Source organism: Amblyomma maculatum, chromosome 7, assembly GCF_055883805.1.
Source record: "Amblyomma maculatum isolate TAMU_Amacu chromosome 7, ASM5588380v1, whole genome shotgun sequence".
In the NCBI taxonomy this organism is placed as follows: Eukaryota; Metazoa; Arthropoda; class Arachnida; order Ixodida; family Ixodidae; genus Amblyomma; species Amblyomma maculatum.
In genome coordinates this window covers 132,302,950-132,323,364 of record NC_139350.1, presented here as the reverse complement: position 1 = coordinate 132,323,364, position 20,415 = coordinate 132,302,950, and the positions used below count along the sequence as shown (strand labels likewise).

Here is a 20,415-nt window from a genome sequence, read left to right as displayed (position 1 = left end):
ACACTGAAAGAGCAGCTGGAAGACCTCAACCGGAGGCTACAAGCCAGGGAATATTTCGCAAGCAAAATGCACATGAGCGAGCAGAGGCTCGATGTAATGAAGGCCCAATACGAGCAGGTGTATTTCAGAACTACAGGTTTGGGCTGATGCTGGTGAACACCTCCGGCAAAGCACTCCCTCACCAAAACAGGAGTTGGCCACCCTGGTGCAGTAATTGGCCGTCAACCTCAACGAGCTCAGCAATCGTAAAATTAAGGAACCTTTCGTGAATTTGTCAGAGCAAACAGACAAACACCTGGCCGGCGCTGAGGAAGATCACCCAGCAAGCCTCCTGAATGACCTACAAAGCGCTTTTTCAGAATTCACGGGTGAGAAACCTTCAGGTGATGATGGCCAATACATGAATACCACCAGAGACGAAATTGCTGCCGATGAAGAAGGGACAGCTGGCCAGCAATCTTACGAACGCCGCGGTGCGAGTAGTTGCGCATTGTTGCAACCAGGCGGCGTAATGACCTGACACTGAAAGAGCAGCTGGAAGACCTCAACCGGAGGCTACAAGCCAGGGAATATTTCGCAAGCAAAATGCACATGAGCGAGCAGAGGCTCGATGTAATGAAGGCCCAATACGAGCAGGTGTATTTCAGAACTACAGGTTTGGGCTGATGCTGGTGAACACCTCCGGCAAAGCACTCCCTCACCAAAACAGCAGTTGGCCACCTTGCAAGCTCAGTCATCACTTCCTGGAGCTGTTTGATCCAACACAAGCTGAAATTGTTCTCCTTAGCAAAGTTTACAACGGGCTTGTTCTTGATCTTTCTTGCCCTGCTTGCATACGCAGAGTGTTCAGGGTCTCCTCCATGTTGGTGTCTGCTGGGCTAATGCAGGCAATCATTAAGGTGTGACAGTTGCCGCCCAGCGAATCTTGAAGCAGTCTTGTCAATTTAGACGCACGGTATGGTATGTGGATATCCCCGTCGCATAGAATGCTAATGATGTTGGCAAGTGAGAGAAGTCCTCGATTGATATTTATTCCTTCTCTCAGCCTATCACCAACAGCCCCGGTCTTCTCGGTCCGTTCAGAGCCAGCCATGGCTTCCGTAACTGGGTCCAGGCTAGTTAGTCACATTCAGAACCACAAAACTGGAACACTATTATAGTGTTTTGTGCAGTGTAATTTGAACGCAGGCTGCATCTAGACTAGCATCGACAGAATACATTGAGCTAAAAGTGTGTTGTTTTTTAAATTGTTTCGTGGTGTTGTTGGCAAGCATTTTGTATGTTAGGTATATACTTTACGGTTCTCACTTCAGAAATCTAGAATATTTTAACAAAAACTACTCTCATAATCTGTGTTACATGATACTTGCACAATATTCGTAGTTATTGGATGTCTTCAGTGTGAGTTAATATGAGCAATAGCTTGTCACAAATGGCTTCTAGTGACTAAGAATCTCACTTCAATAAGGCAGATTCCTTTGATATATGTATATTACTATTTCTTTAATAGACTCTTAAGCAGAAAAGTGTTTTAGTTTTGCTTGTCAGAAGCAGGAAAGGGCAGAATACTGCTTTAGTACAGTGGGTGTTATGCAGTGGGTGTTATTTCCACTACTCCCTGAATAGCTCCAAACAGGACAATCACAATGGCCAACGAAAGCTTCACGTTCTGCCCGTAATGACGAGTGCTGCGTTCGTTTCAACCGGCCTGTACTAGGTCACATCAGTTGCAGCTACTGTTCACTTCCACTGCTCCCTAAACGCCAAACAGAACTTTCGCGAAATGGTCGCTGAAATGAAACAACCTATCCCAGTGAATGTATCGGTGCGCTGCCGCCCACTTGTGGCCAGAGAACAAATAGAAGGGTGCCAGATTTGCATGCAGCCAGTGCCAAGTCAACAGATGATAGTTATCTGTGGAGAAAAGCGATTTACATATGACTATGTTTTCGGGGACGAATCTAGCCAAGAGGCAGTATACGAGGCGTGCGTCTCAAGGCTGCTGCACAAGATCCTTGACGCTAAGGTGGTTGGTCACCCCCACTGCTCCTTGGACTGCGCCACACAGGAACCACTTCTTGGTTCCTCGCTGCTGTGCCTCGGTTACAAGACGGTCCCCACAGCCAACGAAATCTTCACATTCAACCCGTAAATGAGCGTGCTGCATTCGTTCCACCTAGACTGCACTGGGCTACGTCACTTGCGATGGGTGTTATTTCCACTACTCCCTGAACAGCTCCAAACAGGACAATCACAATGGCCAACGAAAGCTTCACGTTCTACCCGTAATGACGAGTGCTGCGTTCGTTTCAACCGGCCTGTACTAGGTCACATCAGTTTCAGCTGCTGTTCACTTCGACTGCTCCCTAAACGCCAAACAGAACTTTCGCGAAATGGACACTGAAATGAAACAAACTATCCCAGTGAATGTATCGGTGCGCTGCCGCCCACTTGTGGCCAGAGAACAAATAGAAGGGTGCCTGATTTGCATGCAGCCAGTGCCAAGTCAGCAGATGATAGTTATCTGTGGAGAAAAGCGATTTACATATGACTATGTTTTCGGGGCCGAATCTAGCCAAGAGGCAGTATACGAGGCGTGCGTCTCAAGGCTGCTGCACAAGATCCTTGACGGTAAGGTGGTTGGTCACCCCCACTGCTCCTTAGACTGCGCCACACAGGAACCACTTCTTGGTTCCTCGCTGCTGTGACTCGGTTACAAGACGGTCCCCACAGCCAACGAAATCTTCACATTCAACCCGTAAACGAGCGTGCTGCAGTCGTTCCACCTAGACTGCGCTGGGCTATGTCTCTTGTGGCGGGTGGCGGGTGTTATTTCCACTACTCCCTGAACGGCTCCAAACAGGACAATCACATGGTCAACGAAAGCTTCACGTTCTACCCGTAATGATGAGTGCTGCGTACGTTTCAACCGGCCTGTACTAGCTCACGTCAGTTGCAGCTGCTGTTCACTTCCACTGCTCCCTAAATGCCAAACAGAACTTTCGCGAAATGGACACTGAAATGAAACAAACTATCCCAGTGAATGTATCGGTGCGCTGCCGCCCACTTGTGGCCAAAGAACAAATAGAAGGGTGCCAGATTTGGACGCAGCCAGTGCCAAGTCAACAGATGATACTTATCCGTCGAGAAAAGCGATTTACATATGACTATGTTTTCGGGGATGAATCTAGCCAAGAGGCCGTATACGAGGCGCGCGTCTCAAGGCTGCTGCACAAGATCCTTGACGGTTTCAACATCACGATACTTGGCTATGGCCAGACTGGATCTGGCAAGACATTCACAATGGGTACCTGCTGCTCTGCTAATGACGTCCACTCTAAGGATACAGGGATCATCCCTAGGGTAGTTGAAGACATATTCAAACAAATCGCGATGAGCTCAGGGAAAACATTTGTTGTGCGAGCTTCGTTTCTGGAGATTTACAAAGAACGCGTCTATGATTTGATATCTCAAAAACAAGATCGACAACCACTGGAGATTCGGGAAGATAAGACTGGAAGCATAAAGGTTACTGCTGCTGACAACAATGCTGCAGATAACCAGCGCATGCGTAGATAGTCCCTCTTTCCTTCTTCCCCTCCTTTCTTTCCTTCTCTATATATTTCCGAGCCGGAAATAAAGCGTCGTCTTTTCGCTCTGCGAATCTGCCTGGTTTTCATCGCGTAGTTGCCGGCCTTTGGCCGGTAGAACGCAACAGTGGCGACGAGGATTCTGCTGCAGCAAGGAAACCAGCAATACGCCCAAGCACTACAGTCATGCAGAAAGAACCCACCGCCAAGGATCAGCCATGGCACACAGGCTACCGGAATTCGAAGACGAAAAAGATAAGTGGCAGCCGTACCTTGTCAAGATTCAAGCTTACTTCGAAGCGAACGATCTGATAGACGATGCTAAGAAAAGAGCCCTGCTGGTAGCGGCGCATGGAACAAGGACAATAGAAATTTTGAACGCGAAGGTAGCACCGCAAAAGCCTAACGACCTTACCTACAAAGAAGTTGTGGAGACGCTAAGCAGCTACTACGACCCGGTACCGAATGAAATCTCTGAAAGTTTCAAGTTCTTCTATCGCTGCCAGCAAGAAGGGGAATCTGTACATGCATTCATTGTGGCAATACGGCAGATTGCACACAATTGCAATTTTGGAACGATGCTAGACAGAATGATAAGGGACCGTATTGTGTGTGGTGTCAGATCCAAGAATCTCCAGAAGCAGCTGTTAGCGAAGAAAAATCTGAATCTCGAAGAAGCCGAGGCTCTTGCCCTCGCCGCAGAGAACGCTGAACGTGATTCGCAAGGGATTGTTACTGACCAAGAACAAGCGAGATTGCTAAAGCTCTCTGGCCAATACGAATCGCACACGAAGTCACAGGGCGTGCAACAATGCAAATGTTGCGGTAAGCTTGGTCGTAATACAAAGGCTTGTCGACTAATCAAACGCAAATGTTTTAAGTGTGCACGGCCAGGGCATTTAGCGTGAATGTGTGCGGCAAATGAGACAAGCAGGACGCTAGCACTAACAGCCCAGACGCTAGAAACCGGAGAGTGATAGTGGCGCGTCCCAAATCTGGTCCTTGACCACCACGCGCTCTCTTATACCCCCCATCAGAAAATCGTTTGCACGGATTGGCATCGAAATAATGATGGATATTGATACTGGCTCCCCTGTTTGCGTCATTACCAAAAGCATTTACCAAGTGCACTCCCATCAATGGCCGCAGCTGCAAAAGTCGGAAGTACAGCTTTCATGCTATCTCGGAAAGTTGCCACTCCTCGGTACACTGACCATGCCAGTTTCCTATGAAGGTACCACAGTACAATGCAGTCTGATGGTTTTAGACTGCAATGGCCCAGTCTTTGCGGTCGGGACCTGCTGAAAAAATTGACAGACAAACGCATTCAGGTGCTGACCATGTATTCGAAGCCTTCCGTATCAAAGCACGCCAGGGAGGACGTGCCGATGCTGCTCCAGCAAAACTGCGACCTGTTCACTGAAGGCGTTGGTCTCATGAAAGGTCCGCCAGCCCGACTGCACATCAAGGCCGGAGCAAACCCCAAGTTCTTTAAGGCAAGGAAAATTCCTTTTGCACTTCGTGATAAAGTGTCTAAAGAGCTTGACAGATTAGTCTCAGCTGGCATAATACCACCAGTTCCTCATTCTGAATGGGCAACGCCCATCGTGCCAGTCTTGAAGAAGGACGGAACAGTGCGCATTTGCGGGGACTTTAAGATTACACTAAACCCTGTATGCGAGGTTGAGCAGTACCCCTTGCCTGTCATAGACGACATTTTTGCAAATCTATGTGGAGGAAAAAAATTCAGTACTTTAGACCTTCGAGATGCTTACAATCAGATTGAGCTAGATGAAGACTCGCAGAAATTAGCAGTGATAAACATACACAAGGGGCTCTTTTGCTACAACAGGTTACCGTTTGGCATCGCATCAGCGCCAGTTATATTCCAACGAAAGATTGAATCGATGCTGCAAGGACTAAAAGGGACTCAGGCTTACCTAGACGATGTCCTGGTAGCCGAGAGCAGCGATGCTGATAACGCAAATCTGCAAGCGGTGCTACAGCGTTTCCGCGAGAACGGTATCAAACTTCGTTATGACAAGTGCAAGTTTGGCGAACAATCAGTGACGTATCTTGGTCATCGTATTGATGTTGAAGGGTTACACCCCCTCGAGAAGCACGTGGATGCAATCAGGCTAGCCCCTTTACCGCGAAATGTTGCCGAGTTGCGATCCTTTGTGGGAATGGTTACATTTTACAAGTTTTTGCCAAATCTTTCCACTATGCTTGCACCCCTGTACAGCCTTCTTGAAAAAGGTGCAAAATGGGTTTGGCACGAAAAAGAAGACGCGGCATTTAAGAAGGCCAAGGATGCTTTGTGTTCAGCCCCAGTGCTAACGTACTTTAATCCGCAGCTGGAGTTGATGTTGGAATGCGATGCTTCACCTTACGGTGTCGGTGCTGTGAAGACAGGCCAATTGGCTTCCAATCACGGACACTTACCTCAGCTGAGAGAAACTACTCCCAAATTGAGAAAGAGGCTTTAGCCCTGGTGTTTGGTATGACACGGTTTCGCGATTACCTGTTGGGCCGGGAGTTCACGCTTGTAACGGACCACCGTCCCTTATTAGGTCTACTCCGACAGGATCGTCAAATTTCTGTCATGGCTGCCGCCCAAATTCAGCGCTGGGCGCTTTTGCTTGGGGCATACAAGTACAAGCTCATTTGTAAACCTGGAAAACAGATGCTAATTTCTGACGCTCAAAGCCGTTTGCCTCAATCGCTGCAGGAGCCGCAAGCGGAAACAGAAGATATGTCGGAAATGGTGCTTATAATCGACGAATGGGACCAACCAGCGGTTTCCCACCAAGAGATTCAAGCGCTCACAGCAGCTAACGGGCTTTTTCAATAGATATGCAGGTACGTGACTAACGGATGGCCCTCCGTCGTAGAAGGTGACAGCAGGGAAGTGGCGGAATTCCGGAAAAGGAGACATGAGTTGTCTGTGGAGAAGGGGCTGTTGTACTGGGGGCATCGTGTGGTGATACCAAGTGCGGCGCGTGAGAAACTGTTGACGATGCTACACGAGTCTCATCAGGGTGCGTCAACCATGAAGACAAGGGCGAGGGCTAAGTTTTGGTGGCCCGGTTTAGATCAAGATATTTGAATATTGCTCTCGAATTGTCGAAGCTGTGTGCAGGCTTTGCCCATGCCCCCTAGGAATCCTGTCAGCTGGCCGATTTCAAGAGAGAGGTGGTCACGGCTGCATGCAGACTATGCAGGGCCTATTGGAAACAAAATGTTGTTGGTAATTGTCGATGCACACAGCAATTGGATAGAAGCCATTCCAGTATCTCGAGCAACCGTTAAAGCCACTGCCGATTGCATGAGAACCTTGTTTAGCAGGTTTGGATTGCCCCGCACCATAGTTACCGACAACGGAACACCCTTTACTGGGTTAGAGTTTGCGGTATTCCTACAGAAAAATGGAATCAAGCATATTCGTACCCCACCTTATCACCCCCAGAGCAATGGTCTTGCGGAACGGGCCGTAAGAACAGTCAAGGAGGGTTTGAAGAAAATGTCGGGCGTGGAGTTGACAACTGCTCTGGCGAGAATTCTTTGTAACTACAGAAATTCGCCACAAGCTTCAGGCTCTACTCCGTCCGAACTTCTTCTGGGATACCGTTTGCGTACAAAATTAGATATGTGTTTTCCTCCCAGGAACTACGAAATGCCCAAGCATTCAGACTGATTCCGCCAATTGGTACTTCACCCCGGGAGACGCAGTCTACGTGTGCAACTACGGCATAGGAGAAAAGTGGACACCAGGCAAAGTGAAATCGACGAGTGGTGCCCGTCTAGTCACTGTGGCTACTGAGGACGGAGTCGTTCGACGTCATGTCGACCAGATCCGAAAACGCTCATCAGACACCGATGAAAGCAGAGAAGTATCAAGTCCTGCAGAATCGCCTCCTGCGACCTTAGGGGCCCTGACAGACGAGGCTCACGACCTTCCCGAAGGGCTTGTTCCTGAGCTACGCCGGTCCACAAGAACTAGAAAGCCAGTGGAGCTCTATGGCTATTAGGGGAAGGAAATGCTGCTGACAACAATGCTGCAGATAACCAGCGCATGCGTAGATAGTCCCTCTTTCCTTCTTCCCCTCCTTTCTTTCCTTCTCTATATATTTCCGAGCCGGAAATAAAGCGTAGTCTTTTCGCTCTGCGAATCTGCCTGGTTTTCATCGCGTAGCTGCCGGCCTTTGGCCGGTAGAACGCAACAGTTACCAACCTGACCGAACACAGAGTAACCACTCCCGAGACATAGTGCAGCTCCTCAAGATCGGTTCTGCATCTCGCAGCACTGCCTCGACCAAGATGAACGTGCGGTCATCGCGGTCGCACGCCATCTTCACTTTGAGTGTAGAACAGCATGGAAAAGACAATGGTGGCTCCACAAGAATAGCCAAGTTCCATCTCGTGGATCTGGCTGGCTCTGAATGGACCGAGAAGACCGGGGCTGTTGATGATAGGCTGAGAGAAGGAATAAATATCAGTCGAGGACTTCTCTCACTTGGCAACGTCATTAGCGCTCTATGCGACGGGGATATCCACGTACCATACCGTGACTCTAAATTGACAAGACTGCTTCAAGATTCGCTGGGTGGCAACAGTCACACCTTAATGATTGCCTGCATTAGCTCAGCAGACAGCAACATGGAGGAGACCCTGAACACTCTGCGCTATGCAAGCAGGGCAAGAAAGATCAAGAACAAGCCCGTTGTAAACTTTGATCCAAGAAAAGCTGAAATCGTTTTCCTTAGCAAACAGCTCCAGGAAGCGATAACTGAGCTTGCAAGGTGAAAGCTAGTTCAGAGTGAAAACGGAGTAGTATCATCCGTCGAAGATGACGGCGGCGAGTCAAAGGACTTGGAGGTGGAGCTCTCGCACAAAAGGCAGCTGGAAGCTGAAAACCAGTGCTTGAAAATGGAACTTATAGAGGTGCTGAACCAGCTGAGTGAAAAGTCTCAACGCCTCAACCTCAACGAGCTCAGCAATCGTAAAATTAAGGAACCTTTCGTGAATTTGTCAGAGCAAACAGACAAACACCTGGCCGGCGCTGAGGAAGATCACCCAGCAAGCCTCCTGAATGACCTACAAAGCGCTTTTTCGGAATTCACGGGTGAGAAACCTTCAGGTGATGATGGCCAATACATGAATACCACCAGAGACGAAATTGCTGCCGATGAAGAAGGGACAGCTGGCCAGCAATCTTACGAACGCCACGGTGCGAGTAGTTGCGCATTGTTGCAACCAGGCGGCGTAATGACCTGACACTGAAAGAGCAGCTGGAAGACCTCAACCGGAGGCTACAAGCCAGGGAATATTTCGCAAGCAAAATGCACATGAGCGAGCAGAGGCTCGATGTAATGAAGGCCCAATACGAGCAGGTGTATTTCAGAACTACAGGTTTGGGCTGATGCTGGTGAACACCTCCGGCAAAGCACTCCCTCACCAAAACAGGAGTTGGCCACCCTGGTGCAGTAATTGGCCGTCAACCTCAACGAGCTCAGCAATCGTAAAATTAAGGAACCTTTCGTGAATTTGTCAGAGCAAACAGACAAACACCTGGCCGGCGCTGATGATCACCCAGCAAGCCTCCTGAATGACCTACAAAGCGCTTTTTCGGAATTCACGGGTGAGAAACCTTCAGGTGATGATTGCCAATACATGAATACCACCAGAGACGAAATTGCTGCCGATGAAGAAGGGACAGCTGGCCAGCAATCTTACGAACACCGCGGTGCGAGTAGTTGCGCATTGTTGCAACCAGGCGGCGTAATGACCTGACACTGAAAGAGCAGCTGGAAGACCTCAACCGGAGGCTACAAGCCAGGGAATATTTCGCAAGCAAAATGCACATGAGCGAGCAGAGGCTCGATGTAATGAAGGCCCAATACGAGCAGGTGTATTTCAGAACTACAGGTTTGGGCTGATGCTGGTGAACACCTCCGGCAAAAGCACTCCCTCACCAAAACAGGAGTTGGCCACCCTGGTGCAGTAATTGGCCGTCAACCTCAACGAGCTCAGCAATCGTAAAATTAAGGAACCTTTCGTGAATTTGTCAGAGCAAACAGACAAACACCTGGCCGGCGCTGAGGAAGATCACCCAGCAAGCCTCCTGAATGACCTACAAAGCGCTTTTTCGGAATTCACGGGTGAGAAACCTTCAGGTGATGATGGCCAATACATGAATACCTCCAGAGACGAAATTGCTGCCGATGAAGAAGGGACAGCTGGCCAGCAATCTTACGAACGCCGCGGTGCGAGTAGTTGCGCATTGTTGCAACCAGGCGGCGTAATGACCTGACACTGAAAGAGCAGCTGGAAGACCTCAACCGGAGGCTACAAGCCAGGGAATATTTCGCAAGCAAAATGCACATGAGCGAGCAGAGGCTCGATGTAATGAAGGCCCAATACGAGCAGGTGTATTTCAGAACTACAGGTTTGGGCTGATGCTGGTGAACACCTCCGGCAAAGCACTCCCTCACCAAAACAGGAGTTGGCCACCCTGGTGCAGTAATTGGCCGTCAACCTCAACGAGCTCAGCAATCGTAAAATTAAGGAACCTTTCGTGAATTTGTCAGAGCAAACAGACAAACACCTGGCCGGCGCTGAAGAAGATCACCCAGCAAGCCTCCTAAATGACCTACAAAGCGCTTTTTCGGAATTCACGGGTGAGAAACCTTCAGGTGATGATGGCCAATACATGAATACCACCAGAGACGAAATTGCTGCCGATGAAGAAGGGACAGCTGGCCAGCAATCTTACGAACGCCGCGGTGCGAGTAGTTGCGCATTGTTGCAACCAGGCGGCGTAATGACCTGACACTGAAAGAGCAGCTGGAAGACCTCAACCGGAGGCTACAAGCCAGGGAATATTTCGCAAGCAAAATGCACATGAGCGAGCAGAGGCTCGATGTAATGAAGGCCCAATACGAGCAGGTGTATTTCAGAACTACAGGTTTGGGCTGATCCCAAGCATCCTTGGCCGACCATTTACCTGTGGCCGACGTTCGGAAAATGGTCGGCAGCCTACTTAGTCGGCTAGTAAACCACGGCAAGCGGCCGGCCCGGAGGTAGGCGCCAGCCATTTCGGCAAGTAGTTCGCAGCGGGCTTTGGCCCGACTTTCCTGGCAGACTAAATGCCGCGCACGGCGCCAGGTTAATGGCAAGAGTGCGGCAATGCGTCGGCCCGACTGTTGAGGCGGTACATTGAAAAAAAGTTATGAAGAGCACGACTGCTACTTTTTTTAAATTTGCCTGTTACTTGGCTTTGGTTTTTCGCGATGTTATGTAATTTGCGCTTAGTATGGAACAAAATTATACATGCTATTTAGTGTAAATGTTTTGTTACATTAATTAATGCTATTGTTTGTTTAACTTGTCCCTCACATTTTTAGTGAACCCTATAGCTGTTAGTAAAATTATTTACCGAGTTCTGATAAACAGCAAGCCACAAGGGGACCGCGATTTAATGTGTAGATCATGTCATTATACTGTTTGCTTGTTACGAAGCGCATCAGTAGGTGATGTAACATCAGTTATATTTTGGCGCACAAGCTCCCGTACACCCCATTTAGCCCGTATCACTCACTGAAATTCGTCCGCTATATGGCAGGGCACTTGAGTAGACGCAACTTCACATTGTAAGGGAGGAAAAGGCTATTGTGTAAAATAAAAGAAGCGGACAGAAAAGAAAAAGCACACGGGGGCAGACATTATGCGATAGGGCACTGGTAAGCTTTGGCCGCGGCGAACGCTCCGGCAGGCAAGCAAAGAGACAAATTCTACAAACACGACTTCGCAGCTAGAGAAGAAATGCGTACACGGAGGGAGACCCGGACGAAACAAACCGACCACGCGCTCGGACGTTTCGAAGGAAGGGCGGAAAAGAGGGGGGAAATGGTGGGAAGGGCGGGGCAACTGTGTCACCCCCGCAGCTCGAAAGTTGGTGGCGAGCGTTCCTGACTGGGCGAGAGAAGAGATGTGTAGACGCCGACTTTGAAGAGAGCATGCAGTTTTGTGGCATTTGTATACTATTTTTGAAGGAGCTCTTTTCGAACAAAGTTGTCTTACGATCAAATACATGAAGAAAAAAACAACGAAGGAAAATGATTATTGTCCAGGTTATTAATCGCATACTTTTTTTCTCAAAACAGTCTGGTAAAGCTAAGAGCCGCCAGAAAACGGGCCAGCGTCCTTGTCATTTGGTTTTGTTTCTTTGCGTGTGGCCCATTCATCCTCTTTTACGACCTGCCGGGGTGGGACGGGCGGCTCTTTTCTATTTTATTTTTTTTTTTCGGAAGTGGGAGGGGCGCATTTTCGCAGCGAGCGGTCCGATTCTACAGTGGACCGGAAACTAACCCCCTCTCCTCCCCCGCTTCTTGTCAACAGTTCTTGGAAGACTCGGCAGCTTGTGCTCGTGGGTGCGTGCTTTCAAGTTCGTTGAGACGATCTCGAGCGCGCGAGGACGCTGTACGTGCGAACGAAATGTTGGAAATGTAAGCGCGCTTTCCAAAGTTGCGCGTTATTAGTTAAAATTACAAGACAGTCAACTTTGTTACCTTCAATAACTAGGCGCTGGACAACCAGACCTCTTTTTCATTCGCATTTATATATTGTCAGGACAAGTGATTGTAGTAGTTTTCAACCGCTGTATCCTTTCAGTAACTCCGCCAAGCCATCCTGAAGTAACGCGCTCCTCCGGCGCGTTTGGACACAAAAAATCGAAGATGCTCCGCTTTTTTTTTCTTTTTTCTTTTTGCTCAAATAATGGGAGTGTGGTTTCATAGGAACGAAACAGTTGATTTTTATTTATTTTATTAGTATTTCGCTTTTGTTTTACAGATTGTTTTGAATTATGGCTTCTATATATTTTCTTGCTTGTTACTGTCCACTCCGCGAGAGACATATTTTCTCAACGCATCCTGCATATCAATATGAGTTTGAGACCCATATGTTATACAGAGTAATTGAAAATTAAGAATATTTATTGAGAGTACACGAGGTACGCGCAATAAAAGAAGCTAATTGAAAAGAATTCTTTCCTGAAGCAACTGCCGCAATTTCGGGTTTTTGTTGTGGCTTGCAGACTAATAATATGGAGAACTTTTAGTTTTAAGGCGTGAACATGTATCGGAAGTGATTAAAGCGAATTATCTGTCGTACGTACTAAGCCGAGAGATCGCTTGTAGAATAGCCCTGCATATGGAAGGAATGCTGCATAGGTGCAGAAACTTAAGACTTCTGCTTGAAAAGTACCGGGATAAGAAAGTAGAAACGATTATGACGTCATAGGCGTGAACTTCAACCATTTGCATAGCAGGGAACCAAAGAAATCTTATTGATAAACATTGAAATAGCAAAGCACACTGGGGCAATAAATAATGTTTCAGTAAAACAGCCAACAGTACCGAACATATAAGGTAGCGGCAAGAAATATATAATGCAGTGGGTTTCTGGTCACTCGTTGTATATCAATAATGCGCAGCTGCAACAGGAATCCCTCGGGAGCTCTGACCACCTAACAAATTTCCAGACAGTCGATTGCTCGATCCTTTGTGCTCACACATATACGCGTGAGCCGCAGGCTTGCGTCTTTCAAGACAAGAACCGAGTTCAAATCACTTCGATGTACAAGTGACCTTCCTGAGGTGGATGTGCCGCGTCAACAACCGCCGGATAAAGCTTTGCTCTCCAAGAGCTAACAGCTGGCTATATCTAGGTGAGACGCACTAGCATGGGGAACAGTAGACAACGGGGTCACCGAAAGAATACGATCGACCGCGTTCCTATTCTGCCAAATGATCAATCCCACTGACTTGACTACACGTTGTTTGAACGCTTCGCGCGGATCAATATGCCAGCTGTAAAGCCTGTCTTAATTTGGTGGGGATCGAATACGCCACACTCAGTGCGCCACCGAAAGTCTCTTACAGCATGCGGGAGATTGGGTGCAACAGGCGTCTCCCACTTCGCATACCTTTGGCACATATGTCTAGGGGCGCAGAATAGCAGAGCGCTTCGCAGAGATTAGATACTGCTATTGATATCCATGCTCCGTCTACAAACATCTCCTCTAACTATGCGAACACGTGCGCCTGTCTTTCCCCTGATCATGCACTACAAACATCTGCCTTCTACTTCCAAGCCAGTATAAAAGTTAAGGCCGCCCAACGTAACCTATGTGATCCACTAACTCGGATACCCAATAGCGCACAACAAAGGGCAGAATGAAGACAAGGTGGAACCCAAATAGTCGCCACCACCTAGCTATAGAGAAAATATAATCAAAGTAGATTGACTTTGCGAGAGGAATACACAAGAAAACACGCGCTAAGCCATGCAGGGTCGTATCATTGGGAGTCTGGATCAATAAACAATCAAGGAACACAGATGTGGGAAAGTTCGCACCTGTGTGCACTAGGCTTTATCAGAAGTTTCGCGCATACGTTAATTAGCTATAACTTTAGGATGAAGAAGATGTCCGAGATTATTGAATTAATAGTCTATCCCGACATCGGCACGAAGCCGTGTGTGACGCATGCACGTATGCACGCACGCACTTACGCACGTCTGCAGTCGCACAGAGTAAATTGTTCCACGACCTTACACAGTGGTACGATGGAATAGTTAATAATAATTGAAAGAAGGAAATAAAAATTAGGGGGACGCTCAAGCTTCCCCTTATCATTCGACGGGATACAATGCCTTCTCATTCTTCTCTCTATCTCTCTATTTCGGTGGACAACCGCAATTAATTGTAAATTGGTTATAGGAAAGTAAAGGCGCAGCATCTGTCACAGATCCCGGTGGGAACCTGGACCGCAACGCTGTAACGCTTCGCATATATACATATATACTGCACTCTCGATAGACGAAACTCGGGTATATTGCCGACATGAGGATAAATGGAACAGCTTGGGACAAATATTTGCCCGCCTCAGTTGAAACACGGTGATTAGGAAAGCTATATTCCTGATATATCAATATGCCGAGGCCGACTGTCTTTATCCAGAACACAAACGTGGTCTTGATAGTTTCCAAATAAAAATGAAAGGCACGCAAAGAGCCGATCGCCCGGACGATTCGCCTGTCGATCGTAACTTCCTGCGAACGCAAGCATTGTGCAAGAAGTAACCTTTGGTTCTTTTGAGAAAATTCAAAGGGATTGCGTTTTGAGAATCCCGCGCAACATGACGAGGATCGATCGGCTCCTGCACCAGTGGCGGTCTACATTGTTAAATTCTTCAACGTCAGCCTCACACGCAGAAATATGGTATGAAATGCCAGAATATATATAAAGTTCCTCGAATCCCCTTTTCCCCAGACGCGTATTCACTGCTGCTATAATATATCATTAAATAACATTGTGCATATCAAAGTAAAGTCTCCTGCAATACAGCAGGTTTCCCCTCTACGTTCCATGAGGCAGTCGGCTTAGCAGGAGAAAAGTGGAAAATTCGTATCATTGAAACAGCTATTTTTATGCAACATTGAATTATACCGTGTGCATGATATATATTGACACTATATCATTTGAGCCTGCTGATAGAATTATACATTGCGCAATAGAAGGTGAAATTAACTGTTATTTATACATATTCTGAAATAAAGCTTTAACCGCGCGTTAATTGAGCCGCGGCGGGTATGGTACACACCGTAGTTGATCGCGAGTTGTCATGAACTTATGCTTGAATTTGTGAACTGGTAGGCGCTGATTGTCTGTTTGAAGCATACTTCGTATTAAGTGCCTAAGATTTGCGCGGTAAACTGCTATGAGCCTAGGAATGTAATTGTTCATTTTTTTATGGTTAAATGGTAACCTCTGAATTTAAACAACCTCATCATAAAGTTAACCTATAACATAACCCTAAGCAAACCCACGGTAAATCGAAGAGATCACGTGCCTTTAAGGTTTACATGTTAACCGTCAATTACTTTTGCCAGTGCCCTCGAAACCTATCAATCCTAAACGCCCTTAAATTCGTTTCGCAGCCTCCGTGAGTTTACCTTTCGTACGGGGTCAAGAAAAGAGGCGGTGAGCTTTTATGAGCTTTCATCCGGATCCGGTGCACTTTGCCCTGCGACCTTCTACTGCTTTTCATGCATCCCTAAAACAAATGGACAAAATATATTTTTGTCAGAAACTTGCAGCAGTTACTATGTGGTTCAATCGGTATTTACCAGCTTGAGCTCGAGGTGACGGGCTTTAGTCGAGCTGCAGAAGCCGCATTATGATGGAAACCAAACGCGAAAACGGAAATGTGGTTTGCGATTAATATGACAGCCCGAGGGGCTCTAAATAACCCACGTACTGCTTTGGGAAGTATAAATCCGCATGGACTATGTAATCTCTGCAAAAGCACTCATGATATACAGTGTTCTGAAACTTAACTCTCTTGGAAAATTTTCCAAGACGGTTCCGATAAAGTTGCTGAACAGCTAGGTCTTGCTATTTTGGCTAAATGAAGCTGCAGGTATTCTACTGCCCCACACTTGGTTTGTGTGGAAGATATTCGGTTAAAAGAGCATTACATGCATTCGCCCCAAGCCATATTTTTTCATGCAAAGAACTACAGACGCTGGTATCAAGACGAGGGCTCTGCAGAAGCCGTAGAAAAAAGAAAAGAAAAGTAACTACCTCAACGCTTCTTGAACGACGAGGGAGGGGGGGGGGCGTGAAGAAGAAAGAAAACTGCTTCTTGCTGCGCGGGACCCGCTGCCGGGGCCCCATCGGTCCATCTCCTCTCCCTGCGGCAAAGCGGAAAGAACCACGGGGAGGCGAAAGGCATCCAGGCACCCTACCGCGGGGGCGACAGGAATGCCGAAGCGGAGACAAATAGCGGCGAAAACAAAAACAAACAAAAAAAAAAAAGAATTGCATGCACCGCACACAGAGAGATTCTCGCTGCTTTTGAAGCTTCCCTCCCCCTTCTTGAGGTCACGTGGCCAAATGGCGGGAAAACACACATCCCGCGCGATCTAAGATGCGCGGCGCCACTCAGTCGACGGCCAGCCTCCGAGTGGGCGCGATGCCTACTGCCTAATTTTATCGTCCGCTTTTATTTCGCGCAAATTCAGTCTGTCTCAACCTCCTGCAGCAGTCAGCGTTTGAAAAGAACAGCCCATATATGCAGCTGATGATTGCAGCCGCTCTGTACGGATTCTTCGTGCCGAAGTTCACCAAAACATGCGTAAGTACATGATCTTTCGGTCTTGATCAGAGGAGCTTTTTGCTAGATTCGATATTATACTGAACATAATAATGTATTCTTTTGGAGCATATGTTCATCTTGTTATATACTCCTTGCATCTTTATATATATATATATATATATAATTGGTGTGGTCGCTGATCGCGCAGGAAGACTTGCTGAGCCGTTTGGAAACAAGGCTGCGGCTGGCTGCGGTGGCAGAATTGACTCATTTTGCTGCAGTCTGGGTCCTTGGGTATCTCCTGCCCCAAAATGCTCGCCTTTTAACATGGAGGGACACTCACTATACCGATCAGGTAAGTCCAATTAGCACATATTTTGTTCGATACGACAATATACTGCAACTGTTTCTGGAGCGCGTATATATATGCGCATCTTGTTATTACGTACATTTTTTTTTTTATATATATATAATCGATGTGTGCGCATTTCGCTCTGATTGCGCAGGAAGACGTGCTGAGCCGACTTGGAAACGATGCTGCGGCGGTGGAATTAGCTCTTTTCGCTGCAGTCTGAGGTCCGATCTCCTCTGCCCCAAAACGCCCGTCTTTCACTTCTTCATATCGAAGTGCATGCACTGACATGTATACCGATCAGGTAAGTCAAATTAGCGCTGAATTTCTTCTATACGATAATGTACTGCAACTAATTATGTATTGTTTTGAGATTTATGCGCATCTTGTTACTGTAAATGCATATTTTGTAATTGGTGTGCGCGCCTTGCGCTGATCGTGCAGGGAGGCGATATCAGCTGATCTGGAAACTGGCTGCGACAGTGGAAGCTCGTTTCGCCGAAGCCCGAAGTCCTTGGTCTCCTGTACACTAAAACGCTGGCCTTTCACTTCTTTATGGCGGTGCACTTGCCGGACAGGTATTAGCGCTGATTTTGTTCGGAAAATTCGATTATCCGACTCACATCGATGGGACGCATGCAACCCAGTTAAATGTCAAATGCTATCACGGATATAAATATTGCAGCACCCCTCGCGATAGGAGCGATCAGAAGCTGTACAAGCATCATCGCTGCTGCCAAGCAAGCTCGTGCCAGGACTGAGTACAAGATTTATGCCGTGTTTATTATTATTATTATTATTATTTTTTGCTGCTGTAATGATGTCTATACGTGAAAATTGATGATTGAGTGGTGCGGTATGCTGGCAAGGTAAGTGAGCCAGCGCGTTCATTTTGTGGATTTTGGAATTATATATGTGATGCACACAGATCTCAGCCGTTTCACATTGATTTTGCTCTGTGCGCTTGCTTTCTGGGCAAGCAGTTGTATTTTCATCGTGCGGATTATTTCCTGATGCTCACATGCTCATGAGGTGTTCAGCTAACTTGTTTCAAGCTTTAAAAATTTACAACGGGTTCTATAAGCTTCTACGAGTTGGGCTGTCTAAATAGTCGTCTTGGCTGGTAAGACAATTTTTTAAATAATGCTCGGTTGTTAAATAACGAAAGTAAATCAGATGACTTATCGTTAAATATCCGGTCGCTTTTGCTGTAAAAGTTTCATTTAGTTTGAGAAAATTAATCTGTATTCTACGGAATAAACTTATTGTAGGTTTCATGTAAATATCGCGGAAACTATTTGTTCTGCCGCTTTGGAATCCCTCATACGCGCTCTATGACAAGTGCGGACACTTGGTTTTGCTAGAATTATTAAATTGCAGCATTAGCATGCAAGAACGCGCTTCGGGACGATAAGGTTTGAGTGCGCTACGGTTGCAAATTGCAACATCATGACTCCAGCAAAACGAAGTGATCGCGCCTCTTTCGCGGATTCACGGATCCTGATTACCTATTGCGGCTTTGCGCTAATGCGTTTTCAGTAGGGTCGCATGAAAGTCAGGCGCATAAAATATATTTATGTGATAGTGCAGTTGGTGGCAGGGAGCAGACATTATTTATTCTACCTTTCCACCCTATATTTGCCTGCAATGTAAAAGTCTAGGCGAAAATGAAATATTTAATTAAAACACTTGTCTTCCTACAGCTGACCAAGATGGAACCTGCCGCAGATCTGACCAGTCGCAGACATCAAGTGATCGACAGGCTGCCAAAAGAAGAAGACCAAGCCTCAAGCCCATCTTCCATATGTGGCACACGCGTGTTCTATAGTCAGTCACATATCCACGCTTATTAAAAAGCAAATCGCAAGCTTTTTCTGAACGCTGTTGACAAATAAATTTTTCACCAAATACTGCAGCTTTTGTTTCTTCATGGCATCAGAAAAGCTATTGCTTTTCTTGATGCATTTGTATGTGCTACCCCGTTATATATGCATGGGCCACGATATATTAAATGCATGGCATGAATACCTGCACGAGGGGCGATGCCGGCCACTAACCGGCGTCGGGAAGCATTCGGCCGACGTACGGTCTTTCGTCAGCAAACTAGCTAGGGCAGACGAGCGGCCGACCATTCAGTAACGCTGGCAAATGGGCGGCCCACGTGCGGCAGGTGGTCGGTCACGTCGGGCCAAAAGGTAGGGCCGTAGTCGATTGCCGAAAATCGGCCGACGTTAGGTCAGTGTCAATCCCCGACGCCGGCCCTCATTCGGGTGCCGAAGGTCGGCCGGCCACTTTTTGGTCGGCGAGAAAGGTCGGCCCTACCTTTTGCCACACACTTTTTTTTGCTTGGGATGCTGGTGAACACCTCCGGCAAAGCACTCCCTCACCAAAACAGGAGTTGGCCACCCTGGTGCAGTAATTGGCCGTCAACCTCAACGAGCTCAGCAATCGTAAAATTAAGGAACCTTTCGTGAATTTGTCAGAGCAAACAGACAAACACCTGGCCGGCGCTGAGGAAGATCACCCAGCAAGCCTCCTGAAAGACCTACAAAGCGCTTTTTCGGAATTCACGGGTGAGAAACCTTCAGGTGATGATGGCCAATACATGAATACCACCAGAGACGAAATTGCTGCTGATGAAGAAGGGACAGCTGGCCAGCAATCTTACGAACGCCGCGGTGCGAGTAGTTGCGCATTGTTGCAACCAGGCGGCGTAATGACCTGACACTGAAAGAGCAGCTGGAAGACCTCAACCGGAGGCTACAAGCCAGGGAATATTTCGCAAGCAAAATGCACATGAGCGAGCAGAGGCTCGATGTAATGAAGGCCCAATACGAGCAGGTGTATTTCAGAACTACAGGTTTGGGCTGATGCTGGTGAACACCTCTGGCAAAGCACTCCCTCACCAAAACAGGAGTTGGCCACCCTGGTGCAGTAATTGGCCGTCAACCTCAACGAGCTCAGCAATCGTAAAATTAAGGAACCTTTCGTGAATTTGTCAGAGCAAACAGACAAACACCTGGCCGGCGCTGAGGAAGATCACCCAGCAAGCCTCCTGAATGACCTACAAAGCGCTTTTTCGGAATTCACGGGTGAGAAACCTTCAGGTGATGATGGCCAATACATGAATACCACCAGAGACGAAATTGCTGCCGATGAAGAAGGGACAGCTGGCCAGCAATCTTACGAACGCCGCGGTGCGAGTAGTTGCGCATTGTTGCAACCAGGCGGCGTAATGACCTGACACTGAAAGAGCAGCTGGAAGACCTCAACCGGAGGCTACAAGCCAGGGAATATTTCGCAAGCAAAA

General features: G+C 47.5%; 1 long non-coding RNA gene and 2 pseudogenes across 1 annotated transcript; all 3 read left to right on the top strand.

Moving 5' to 3' along the window:
• Positions 1 to 1,783: 1,783 nt before the first annotated feature.
• On the top strand, positions 1,784 to 8,867 carry LOC146184760 (chromosome-associated kinesin KIF4-like; annotated as a pseudogene).
• On the top strand, positions 4,499 to 7,786 carry LOC146184761 (uncharacterized; annotated as a pseudogene).
• An 8,113-nt stretch (positions 8,868 to 16,980) lies between the features above and the next one.
• On the top strand, positions 16,981 to 18,940 carry LOC146184759 (uncharacterized). The gene is made up of 4 exons (XR_014708917.1): positions 16,981 to 17,112; positions 17,264 to 17,409; positions 17,550 to 17,683; positions 18,809 to 18,940. It is a non-coding gene; the product is annotated as an uncharacterized LOC146184759 (long non-coding RNA).
• The last annotated feature ends 1,475 nt before the right edge of the window (positions 18,941 to 20,415 follow it).